This window comes from Hippoglossus stenolepis, chromosome 22, assembly GCF_022539355.2.
Source record: "Hippoglossus stenolepis isolate QCI-W04-F060 chromosome 22, HSTE1.2, whole genome shotgun sequence".
Taxonomy (NCBI): Eukaryota; Metazoa; Chordata; class Actinopteri; order Pleuronectiformes; family Pleuronectidae; genus Hippoglossus; species Hippoglossus stenolepis.
The window spans coordinates 8,929,436-8,942,774 of record NC_061504.1 but is presented as its reverse complement, the minus strand read 5'-3'; the positions used below and the strand labels follow the sequence as shown (position 1 = coordinate 8,942,774).

Below are 13,339 nucleotides of genomic sequence, written 5' to 3'. Positions count from 1 at the left end.
TTTGAAGAACTAAAGAGCGTTTGCTTCACAGAAAAACAGCTCAGAGGAAACGTAAACATGCGTGGGCAGGACAGTGCGCATGTGCTCGTATCGTATGCAAAATGTCCACAAACACACACACAGACACATGGATGCACATGGGCTGAGTAAATTGCCGTTGGTTTGCATTCACGGGAGGTGAAAAGGAAAATATTCTGTGTGCATTTTTCTGCCGCGGTCACCTCATTGAAGATAATCACCTATTGAGAAAGCAGCGTCTTTACAAATATCTGTGGGAAGATAAACTGGAATATCTTTTGCTGTGATTATGAAACATTTTAGGATTCTGTGTTTGTGTGTGTGTTACACACACACACACACACACACACACACACACACACACACACACACACACACACACACACACACACACACACACACACACACACCAGTCAGGCCATGCATGGGTGGCTTCCTCTTCCTGCACAGGCTAAAAACCTATGTTTAATTTCCATTTTCCTGCCGCATTGGCTGTCCTGTAAATTATTAATGTCCATCGGCGACAGTGGTAGTTCATTTTCAAAGCTCTGTATTTGTGTCGGGTGGAGAAAGAAAAAGGAAAAAAAGAAACAAAGTGAGATGATAAAGTCTCGGAGAAAAGGGAGATAAGGGGGGGAGGAAGCGAATGAATAAAGGGAGAAAATGAAAAGGAGGTTTGAGATTAAGGGGACAATGGGAGTCATCTGTGCCGTTTGTCACGCATGACAAACTAACAGGGGGACAGGAGAGGCCAACTTCTGCTCATTTCAGCACAACACAGAGATGGCGGCAGAAGAGGCGAGAGCGTGACGCAGGGAGCGAGAAGGGAAACGACAAGCGAAAAGGTGCAACGCCAGAAGAAAAAGGCCCAAAAGGTAAGCAAACAGGGGGAGCAGACCCCGATCTCTGCGCCATATTCTGCTCCAGGAGGCCCCTCGCAGGTCAGGGCCTCCCCACGTGCTCCTCTCTGAAGGCACAAAGGGAAATGTTATATTTAGCTGAGACCAGTATTTTGTTTGTTGACTGGAAGCGACGCTGCCCTTGGAAAGCAGCCAGAACACTGCAGCACGGGCTCCCCTCCATCTCCATCCCTCTCGCCGTCCCCTCCATGCTTCCCCTTCTTCCTCGAACACCCCCCCTTCCTCATCCCTGTCACATTCTCTCCATCTCTCTTTCCTCCTTTTCTCTGTTGCACACATAGTGTCGCACAAACAAGCCCAGTGCAACAGCGAGTATCCGGCAAAACAACCTCCTCCTGCGGCATGCATGGAGGAGGGGGTGAGATTTATTGTGACGCCATTTGGAGACGTTAACGAAAACTTTAAATATACAATAAAAATCCTTGGACAGGAGGAGGAACAGGAAGAAGCAAAACATCATTGCTGCTGTTGCGTTCATTCCCGCACTTGTCTGCGTCTCGAAGAACTTAAACACAAAGCCAATCCACTCTTTTTACTGAGATGATAATGTTTTGCCTCTTTTCTTGTCTTTCTGATTCATCACCTTGGCAACAAAGTGATGGTGCATGATGGGAGAGAGTGGGAGTCGCAATTTGGAGCGCCTCGTGCAAAAGCTCAACATTGCAAAAGAGTGTAAATGTGTTACTGACCTATATTCTCAGCCCACATATAGAAACCCATCCCATGAACCAGATCCCTCCTGCGTATCAGCCCATCCATCTGCTCTAAGTCCCTCTCCCCAGAGCCTGGTGGGAGGTAATGCCGCTGTGACAGGTGGAGCCGGACCGGAACGTGATGCGCGGAGAAGTTGTCACACGTTGATTCTTTGAGCCTCTCCCTCAGGTATCGTATCATGTGCATGTATACGCGTTTGTGACATAAATCATCGATGTAACTATGTTCCTAACGACGTCAGTACCGAGAACTGTAACCGCCGCGATTCACCGTGAGATCGAGGTAAAAGTAGGTGACAGACGGGGAAGAAATCTTCAAAGTAGGTCAGAACACTAACTTCAAACGTTCGACTTCCGTCACCTCAAAGAATCTTTACAATACCTTCGAGGTTCAATCTGTACAATTCAGTGGCATCGAGCGGTGAGCCAGTCTCCAGAGCCAGTGTTTACTAGATGTACAGTAATTATAATTGTATGATTTGCCCTCTGTAAGAACAAAACTCCCATAATGTGAGATAATTGCCATTCTAATAATCAGTATAGTAAAATATGGATCCTGCGCCTGTGTTTACGACATGATTGTTGCAAGATGATTTCTGTGAATATGGATCATGCATCTGTCTTTTACGAGTTGTAGGCGGCGTGAAATAGTTGTTCAACTAAACATCGGCTGTGTGTTTTATTTGTTTATTTGTTAAGAATGTAGACTATGTATTTCTATACTTTTCTTGAATATAACTGGTGTACGATAATTTTAAGCCTCTGGAACGATACTTAAACATTTTCCACAGGCCTCTGTAGAAACTTGGCAGACTCTATTGTATTGAGGGCTGAATTCTAAGGCAACGAAAACGATGATTCTTATTTTGTCGTTAATGAGGGAGCATGCATGCCAGCGGAAGTAACGTCAGGGACAGGAACGGTGAGCTAGCTGCAAGACTCTAACTCACATGGCCTTTGTTGTCAGTGGTCACTTTCCTTTTGCTCCTATTCGAGTTACAAGAAGGATATTCACTAATCTTAAATCCGCAGTAGTGTGTAGATTTCTCTGTTGTCAAAGGTTGCTTTATGTAATTATCTTTTTCAAATAATCTAATCATGCATCATGCACAAGGTCAGAAAATGCCTCATGATTGTTTTCACATTTTTCATCCTGAGCCAATTATGGACTTTGTGTTAAATCCCTGACAAACTGCATCCCTGTAACTCCAGACATGTCAAATGATGAACCTTCATAAATAATTTCCCAGCATGAACATATAGCTTCTTCCCGGAACATCATTTGCATTGGATGTTGCACGTCAGCAGATAACACAGCATCCTCGGGCTCATCAGAACAATCTGCCACCGCTCCTCTCTAATAGCATCCAAGCACAATGGGGAATAAGTGTTCGCTACAGCACAGATACGCGGCTCTAACACACAAGGTTGATAACACACAAATCACATGGACGTTAAGGGCGCACAAAAACTCATCAGATGAATTCCCCTCTGTACAAAAGTAGGTTTGTTCTGCTTGAACAATAAAAAGAAAGAAAATCAAACGTGTGGTGGCAGGCGTGAAAGAAGAAATTAAAACATTTAAACACAGCCAGCACGTTAAAGATAGAAACACAATATTAACCACCAGTAGGTGTCTCACTAGCACCAGCATCTCGGACCAAAACAAATACTTTCAAAAGACATCACAGTGCAAATAAAGCACCACAATTATACTGTGTCCACTTGAGTCACTTGAATATTTATGTCACGGACAATTGGAGCTGAACAAATCTTTTTTTTATACTTGGTGTGAGGAGCATGGACTGTATATAAGAATGGACGACATGACAGCCCACCAAAAGTGAAGCCAAATCATCGTGTTCGCCCCCTAGTGGTTGGCTGTAGTTTAGGTCATAAACCGGCCTCCTTGATACTATAGAAACAGGGTGAAAGGTCATGATTGACAACTGATACTGACTTGAGATTGGTTTAGCGTGTGCATCAGCGAGACCTCAATACATCAAAATCGCAAGATGGTGGCACCCTTGTCTGGGATATTTTGGCTTCATTTGTGTACAACAGGAGGTTGTGGAGATACATTGTCCATCTTTATATAAAGTATGTGGTAAGGAGTGTAAAAGGTTTAGAAGGGATGGACTTACAGTACATGCACTAACAATACACATACACCTGGACCGGCCATGAAAATAAATACAGATGTTTGGATCCCACCACACACAGAGTGTTGGAGTATGACTTCATCCTTTGCTCATGACGTCTTTGCTCCACTATATCTTTACCCAGAAAATCGTTGGCTGCTATATTAATGTTTAAAATCTGGTACTTCTGTAAAACCTTACAGCAATTTGCTTTTCACTCTTAAATTGAATCTTTCTGTCACAATGAGTGATGAGGATTTGATTTCACTTCCAGTGTCTGGCAGGATCTTGTGTACTTTGTGACGGCACACATTAACGCAGTGCCAGTCCTGTGTGTTACTCGTATAAAATAATTGAAAAGAAAGCCAGAAAAGTGATTTGTCACCATTTCCATCCCGTCCCCCACTATCACTGTCACTGATAAAGAACATTTTCTGAACAGTTGGTAATTGAGTTTGGTGGACTCATGGCCTCCAGTGCACTCTCAATAGACGCTGTCCAAACCATTACTCAGATTTTCTGGAAATGATACATCTATGAACTCCTTTGCCTTGGGAGACAAAAAAAAATGATTCAAAGCTTTTAAAGAAAAATGTCCCTCTCTCTCTCTTTTGCCTTTTTATTAGTTTTTTAAACAAACCCCAAAAAAGAGGTCAGGCCCCGACCTTCAAGCTGCAAGTTTTCTTATATGATAGTAAAATGCTGCAGAGCCTACAGAACTTCACTGTGACACTTGTGTTTTATGCTGAACGTTGTCGGAGAACAGGGAGTTGTTTCATTTCTCTCGACCCCGGGGCCACAGGTCGGCACTAAAACATATAAGCCCCGTCCCAATTCAGGGGCCGCCTCCTTTGGGGGTCGTGTAGACACTGAAGGCCAAACCATAATGAGACGGTCTCGTCTACAGAGGATTTGTGATCGACGTTGCCAGCTTGTCCTGCCATTACTGCTGTGGCCTAGCAACAGAGCTGCAGTTAAATACGACAAACCCTTGTTTTTTTAACACGGCACCGTTAGCTGCTCGTTGAGTTGAAGCGTGACACTCAAGCACCGGACATCTTAAAGCTTGTCGGATGTGCAGAAGACACAGTGTCAAAGTGAGGCTGGTATCCTCCTCTGTAGAAAACCATTCCACGCCGAAGCTGAATGAATTCTGGGATGGGTTGGCCAGAAAAGGCTTCACCTCTCTACTTTGTTTCTCGAGGATGGAAGGACGCATTTGTCGCCTGCACCTGCGATCGGTTTTCAAATGCAGCCCCTGAAAGACTGAGACACAGCCCGATGGCAGTTTTCTACACGATATTAAAACAAATGCACACATAGAAAAATACACATATGCCTTGCATTCAACAAGGATACCAACACATTATCACAGTTACTTCATTTATTTCCTCTATAACTATGGGAAACAAGACAAAAGAAGAATGGCTGCATCCTTCATGTCCAGGCTCTTTCAACCGGCTCGGAGGTCTTCCACCTAAACCCGCTTATCGCAGTCAACAGACAGAAAAGAGTGTGACACATGCTTTTGTCTCAGCCCACGTCCACCACTCCTACACCCCTTCCTTTTTGTATACACTTCTGTCATCACGGATGCCTCCAGAACAAACAAACGTGCACCCACCAATTAATGCCCGCGCCCTCTGTGAACCTGTTTGCTAGAAAATATATCAGTTCAATTCAAAACACGGCTGTGATTGCAGAGCCTGGCAAAAGCTTCCAGTGATACGACCCACATCATCGCTGCGGCTGAACAAGAGCTTCCCCGCCATGACGGGGAGGATTTCAGGCTGTCGGAGTTAAGAGGTCTGGCTCTCGCACTAGGGGAGTCGTTTGCTAGTTCGTCCGCTACAGTCTAGTTCGGCCACATCACTGCAAAATGTAACTTAATGCAGCCGTCTATGGTCTGAGGCGTGCAACTCCTCTGTCGCATTATCGTGTACTCCCTTCTCATGCCATCACACACACACATTTAATGTACGTCATCCACAAATTGATCCACGAAAAGGATTTTGTCAATGTTTCCAGCATGTGCAGACGACACAGTGTCAAAGCGAAGCTGGTATCCTCCTTCGAAATGTGATTAATGAGCTCGCTAATGACAATTTCCATACATGTGTTTCATGGACGCCTCACTGTGCAATGTCATCTTCAACAGAGTCTTTGTGTGCCGCCTAATGAACGACTCAAGACTTCCTGTCCTCCCCCTAAATGAAGATGTATCATCACGTACGGAGGCAAAAAAGGTTCAAACCGTTCTCTGGCTGCTTCGTTCCAACACAGCGATCAGCCGCGCTACGATGCTGCCCTCCCACAGTCTGGTGAGGAAGGCAATACGCCATTTTTTTTTGCAGAATATTATTCACCCAACGCTTATAATTTGTTATATCATTCAAATTTTGTACTTTAAAATCCTGCATAATTTGAATTAATTCAGTGTACGTTGAATGCAACATCTACCTCGCTCTTTTTTATAATACCCTCCACTCTATCACATTGATTGATGACCCTAAATCTGCATTGACTGGTAACATCGTCTTCCACAGTAGAGTTTGAGTTGTTTATGAGCAGCTGGTATATCTGCGGAGGGACAGTTGACATATTTATCGCATGTCTGCATGCACACAACAGAAATACATGTGTGGACATGAAGTAAAATAAGGCTAATTTATTGCAGAAAACACCAAAAGGCAGGAAGAGGGTAACGGTGATAGCAGGGAGGGGGTGGTCTTTGGTTAAACTCCCACAGTGTGAGCGCCCCCCCCCCATGGGCAAGTAAGCACTCACGACATTTTGAGGTAATTATAAAACTATTAGTGCCATAGCAATCTGGTGCAAACGTGCAGCAGCTGCAGCATCAGAAGTGACAGAGAGCAGCTGACCATTAGGAGTTGTCAGTTCTAATGCAGAGGAGATTAGAGGAATGTCTCAACAATGCTTTCCCCGTCCTTGTCCCCTTGTTCTTGTTCCGTTGAGTAATGGGACACGACGTGCGTGATAATCCCAAAAATGTCAAGTTTTGTAGTCAAATTGTCGGGAAATGAGCCAAACTGGTGTTAGTTGTTGTCTTTTCCTTTGTCGGCCTCCTCTTCTTCCCTAGACTTGTATCTTCTTCAGTGCTGTCAGAGATTAACAGCGCAATCGCCACATCTCTGCAGCCCTTTGTCTCTTCCCATGATGCTTCATTTCCCCTTTGATAACCTCTTCACACACTCCTCTGCATCCCACTTCTCTCCTATTGTCGACATCGTCACTGCCGATGTTTGACTTTTTCTATTTTACCCAAGTGTGACGGGGTCAGTGTGACAGGGGTTGATACATGGTTGGATTTTTACGTTGCTTTTTTAAACCGGGCATTTTTTTTAAACTGTGAATGTGTTTAGTATTATTTGGGTGTTTTTTGACTTTCTTCATGATTTTAATTTATTGTTGTGCTTTTATTATCTGTGTTCATCGTGTTTTTTTCCATTTGCCCCTAAAGGACACTGACCGACCCCAAGCTGCAATCAGCAAAGTGGCAACACGGGTGGCGACTCGTGTCCGTTCAGCGTGAATACTCTAACCTGGGCCGGCAGCGTGGTCGTAACCACCCAGGGAAACTGAAAGCAACTTTCACCTTTTAATGTGAAGGGCATCGGGAGGTTCGGCTGCGGGGCCAGGCGAGGGGTGGAGAATCTGGGTTGGTGTATCCGCAGGAAACTGGCGGTTGTGTTTGTCTCTCCAGCTTGATCCGTGCATAGTGAGAGCAGGCGATGGCGACCACAGGACAAGAGAAGACCATGGAGCGGCCTGTGGGGGAGAGGGCGACAGTCAACATTCACGTTGGACCAAAGGTTTCACTCGTTGAGAGACAATATCAGCCCAAGACATTTTGAGAGAAGAGACATTTTAGATATAGTCACTGTCTTTTTCTGCTGATCGTTCTTTCCAAATTAACCTTTTTAAATATATTTTACTCTGGTTTAAACTCTGCTCATCACTGATTTTAAGAGAACCTGTGTAGCCTTTTCACAGTCCTAGGGCTTTTCAAATCCCTAGGTCTGTCTGTGTTTTAAGTCTTTTTTAAATAATCTTAATATTTATTTTATAAAGTTGAAATACTTTTTAATCTGCTTTAGAAACCCCTTAATGGGCTAAACACTTAACCAGTATACTCCCACAAGAAGAAACTCTCAACTGTCATCCCTTAACACTGATGTATGTCACTTTGAATGCACACCAGCAAGTCATCCAACTTCCTCCACGTCCCGGCATGTTTTCCTGAGCACTGCATTTAATCATGACTTATCAGAGGACCCAAATTCCAAATTATGAGTGAGAGTTGCCAGCAACCCAGCGTCCTGCTCCACAGCATCCAAATTACCTAATTTCTATATCACACCACGAGAAGGAGCGCAGTTTGACAGCCCTGTGCCGTTCTTTATTGATAACTAGGGCACCGCAGGGGGAGAGGGAAAAAAAAAGTGTATTTCTCCAAGCCATCTGCAGGTGAGTCATGACCAGAGTACATTACAGAATGATATGACATTATCAAACGTTGGCCTCCTGGCTGTGAGGAAGAAGAAGAGGGGGATGGGTGCCAGGGAAGGAGAAGAGAAACTAGGATGATGGAGGGTGAAGCGAGTGAGGGCAGAGGGATATTAAGAAAAATACCAGGATCAGAGTTTTGGTGTCAGTAACAAACTGACGCTGGGTATTGCATCAAGTTTTTTTATGTCTTTGCCAAAACATTATAAGCTCTAGTACTGATAATACAACCCCTTCAAAAACAAACACAGAAGTCTTAACCATTAAGAGTATTTGTATGTTTCTATTTTAACCAGTGCAGCCTTACAGCACTGGTTTAGCAGCCAAGGAAACTAACAGACAAATTTCATGCTTTGTAAATCATCTCACTTACGTACCTATTTATAAATACTCATATTTATAAAAACGGACAAAAATATTATGAAAGTATTGTCAGTTGTTGATGCATCTAGTATTTCAGTATATATATTACAGTAATTCATAACACTAGGTTGACATCACGATGTTCTGGACCTTTGCTAGAGGACATTTTCTGTATCTGGAGCTCTTTGAATTTTTCATTAATACCCTTGCTATGGACTGTTTAAAAGATGTATGACATGACAGCTCTCACAGCGAAGCCACATTATCTTGATTGCCCCCTGGTGGCTGGCTGCTGTATAGGTCATAAACAGTCCTCCATCTCAGCAGGTGGGACATGTACCAAACAAAAAAAAAAAATGTTTTCCCTAAAGATGGTTTCTATCATTTTAGGTCATTACTGACTCACTAATGGCCGAGCATGTGTGTCAGCGGGACCCTCAACACCACGATCACCACCGCTCAGACTCTGGCTCCAAATGCAGTCAAAAGCCTAAGATGGCAGCACCCGAATCCAGGCCGTACTTGGCTTCTTTTTGAGTTTCCCATTGCAAACCATTACACTACCAACAGGCTGATATATGCAGAGATCCAGACAGGAGGGTGCACTAGTGACGGTTTAATAAATACACACAAATAAAGACACACTTACAGTCAGATGAGTTGAGAGGGCCGAGGTTCAGGCAGGTAGAGAAGCGAAACTCCAGTAAATCCAAACTCAGGTGGCAAAAAGGGACACAGGCACAGAAATGTGCACAAAAATAGTCAAATGAAGCACAAAGAAATATCAGGAAACAAGAACAGAAACAAGGACAAAGATTTGGACGGCACAGAGACTGAATACACAAGGAGGCAGGGTGATTGGACACAGGTGAAACAAGAACAAGCAACAGACACACAGGAAGATGCTACAAAGTAAAACAGGAAATAACAAGTCCAAACAAATAAAAGAACAAATAAAGTCCAAACAAAGGAAAGTCCAGAACGAAACTGACAAAAGCCATAATGAAATCCAAAGAAAACTAAATTACAAGTGCCAAGAAATAGTTCCACAACAGAAAAAAAAAGTAATTCCAAAGTTCAATGTGCTTTTTTTTACTCTAACTTTTACACAAATATCCATCCTACCATTATCTACACTGCTTATCCTTTGAGAGTCGCATCTGACATTGGCTGAGAGGGGGCCTACATCCTGGATTGGTCGCCAGCGTATCACAGGGCCAACATACAGAGACAAACAGCTATTCACTCTCACATTTACACCTATGGTCGATTCAGAATCTCCCATTAACCCAATCTGCATGTGTTTGGACTGTGGGAGGAAGCCAGTAATGGGAGAAAACCCATGCATATACAGGGAGAACATGCAAACTGCACATTCAAATTCACATTTGAACCAGGAATGTCCTTGCTCACCACTGCACCACCATGTCGCCCTCACTATTAAAATAGCAAATTTATAGATCGTAGTGAACAGTGAGTGATTTCGGACACAGCCCTTGTTTTGTTGCATGTCCAGTTGTCTCTTTGTTTCTCTGTCTTATCCTGTTCTTCTTGTTCCCTGGTGTTCAGCTTACAGGCTCAGTGAGTTTCTATGTGTGCGTCCATATTACCAGTTCTGTTGCCTGCCATTTTGGGGATTTTTTTGCTAATTGGTCTGATAACCTATGGACCAAACCCTGCTGCCATAAAGACTGTGTTTATCCTGCCTCTGAGTCTGCATGTAAAGTCTATGGCTGTAAATCCCAATGTCCCCCCCTCAAGGACTCGACCCCTGAACCCTCATGGACTTGATTAGTGATTGAGTGTAATAGTCAGCAAGGGACAGCACGTTGCTGTGTTACGTTACTTTGACAGGTTTTTATTTTAGATGTTTCTATTCACAGCCAAGAGGCTTGAGGGACTGACTGACGGAAATATCGTGTTCCAGGTTTGCGTGTGGACGAGAGGTTATTTTTAAATAAGTCACTCTTACTTACTTTCATTTTTGAAAAATAGCTTCATATGTAATGAATGAAATAATACTTTTATGGGACTAGCAGCTGCAGATAAATTCTGGCTTTGAATCCGCAGAGATGGTCCTACCTTGCTTGATTGTTTTTTTATTTTGCGTTGCCATTTGTGTGCTTGTTTGCAGAAATGCCAGGGATTTCACAGTGGGACAGTAGTAACTTTATTTGACAATAATTGTATTTATACAGCACTTTTCATAACAAAGGACAAAGTGGTGCACAACAAGAAAATAAATAGTCAAAATGCAGAAGGGGGTACAAAAAAAGGACAATCCTGACTGTTTTTAATCAGTGTGATAGAAACATTTTTATTGATAAATTCGAAGTAAATCTATTCATACTATCATCAAGAGTTTGTCAATGAGGCCTGGAATAAAATACTTATTTCCTTTTTTCTTGGTTGCCGGTTGAGGTGAAATTGTGTATCTGTTGCAGGTTCATTATGCAGAATATAGCTCCACATAAAAAAAGCTAGAAAGCCGGGTCTGATAAATACTGTGCTCTTTTTATGACTGAAGACTCAACAGCAGATGAGCCATGCCAGTGATAGCTCTGCTGGGAAATGGAGAGACGGACAGAAAGAGGGGGAATAAAAGGTTAGAGGGACGCTGCCGAATAAGGGGCGAGGCTCGATTTTTACTGTGTTTCACCCTCTAACCCTTTGCAGAAATGACATTTTTTCCCTTTGGGCAGTGAAACCGAATCCCCCACACCTCCTAGACCGGCAATTTCCATCCAGACACATGTTTGCTCTGTGCCTTTTTCTGAATGCTCCCACTCAGCAATATACAGCAGAATGTAATATTCAAAGTATTCCTTGGCTATATGAGGTAATACACTGAGCTTTCTATTTTAACGGCAGCCTCTTATTTGCTCACTGGGCCTGGACTTTGTAATAAGTCCACATATTGCTGCAGGGCTTGTTATATATTTTTCTTTCATTTCTTTGCTTTTAATTTCTTCCAGACGCCCCCGTCGCTCGCTTTCTCTCTCTCTCTCACACACACACTCTGTAAAAATCCCTGCTCTCTTTCAAGTGTTCTCCTAATGTAGTCTAAGAGAAGAAGAGATCTCTCAGTTGACACAAGAAACGTTTCATCCCTCTCTCTATCCTCCGCCTCCTTTTTTTTTATTATTCCCCTCCATTCCTTGTTATTAGGCTGAGAGCTCACGATGACTAAAACACATGTTTAATCACACGAGATCACAACAGCTGTCCCAGGAAGGTTTTCATGATCGAAGGTTGCCGTGGTGACAGCTCGACACGTCTCTATGGCGATGAGCGTCCCTTTTCTAATGCCACTCGGAGCAAGAGTGACTCAGGACAATTTCGTGTGTCACTGCTAATGGCTCCAATGGCTCATTTGAGCGTTTTATGACGGGCTGGTGACTCAGTGGAGTTCAGAGAAAAGAGAGTTCCCATGAATGTTGTCGTCAAATTATGCATATACTTAAGTACCTGCACCAATTTACACAGCGGTCAGTCGAAGACAAAGGGGCAATGGAAACGGTACTAAAAGATCCATTAAAATCATAATACTTGACTTTTAAATCCTGGTTGAATTGATGATGCAAGCAGCTAAAATGACTGTCGTATTCTGTTATACACAAATGTATCAGCTGCGAACCTAAACTTCCGATCTGTGCGAGCGAAGGGGGCGAATAAATCATTGGCTTCCCGTGTTCAATGTTTGTTGACCGTTGACGGGTGTATATGCTTTGAATTTGCATATGTGTGAAAGTGCCCTAAAGATCACCAGCGTGTGTCCATGTCCTCCCACTATCCAGAAATGGAGCCAAAATATCTTGCCAACCTGGAGCCACGGTATCGACGTCCTGCAGATACACACATTTTACCAACCATGTTGGTAAATCTAACTACCATGTTGACGTTTCAAAACGTTTTTATAGCATCAAATAATCGATTAAAATCAAACTTACGTGAAATATGAACATTTGGACATACATCCAAAGTGATAAGAAAAGTTTATTTGACATGTACTTTTTTTTCTTTGGTCCTTGTCCCTTCTATGAACATGGAGGAGGCGTGGTTACAATGCAGCCAACCACTGGGGGCAATCAAGACGCACTGGCTTTACTTTGGGGGGCTGTCATGTCGTCCATCTTTACACACAGTCTTTGCAGAACACTGATACAACCCCTTGATTTACAACCCATTGATTTATACATATTGTACCAGATTACACACATCTAGTGATTTGACAACTTTTAAATGTGAATCTTCATAACTCAGCAGCCCGTTGCCCTTATTTAGCATTCCCTCTGAATCCTCGTGATTCCCTGAGCACTGATGTGTTGATGTTTATAATGAGTTTCCACTAAAAGCAGAAGATTATGCGCTACACGCGTGTCTTGGAATATTCAGACTCAGCAAAGGGATCGGAACTCCCTTGGTATAAGTCAACTAACATTAATCCTGTTTTTAAAAGTAACCGCTCGCTGGCATGTCAGCTGCAAGGTTCAAGCAAAGCACACGTCTGGAATTCAGAGCTATTTAAAAAGCCTGTTTTTCTGCAGGGCTTTAGCATCAGAGGAGCGCTGATGGGAAAGCTAATGGGGCTTTTTAAGGTTTTGAATGACACACTATTTTTTCAGTTTTGAATTAAAACTGGTTACTGAGTTGGTGA

General features: G+C 43.1%; 1 long non-coding RNA gene across 1 annotated transcript; it reads left to right on the top strand.

Moving 5' to 3' along the window:
- The first annotated feature begins 794 nt into the window (after positions 1 to 794).
- On the top strand, positions 795 to 7,385 carry LOC118101665. Its single transcript, XR_004694572.2, has 4 exons — positions 795 to 893; positions 1,640 to 1,820; positions 5,951 to 6,113; positions 7,274 to 7,385. It is a non-coding gene; the product is annotated as an uncharacterized LOC118101665 (long non-coding RNA).
- The last annotated feature ends 5,954 nt before the right edge of the window (positions 7,386 to 13,339 follow it).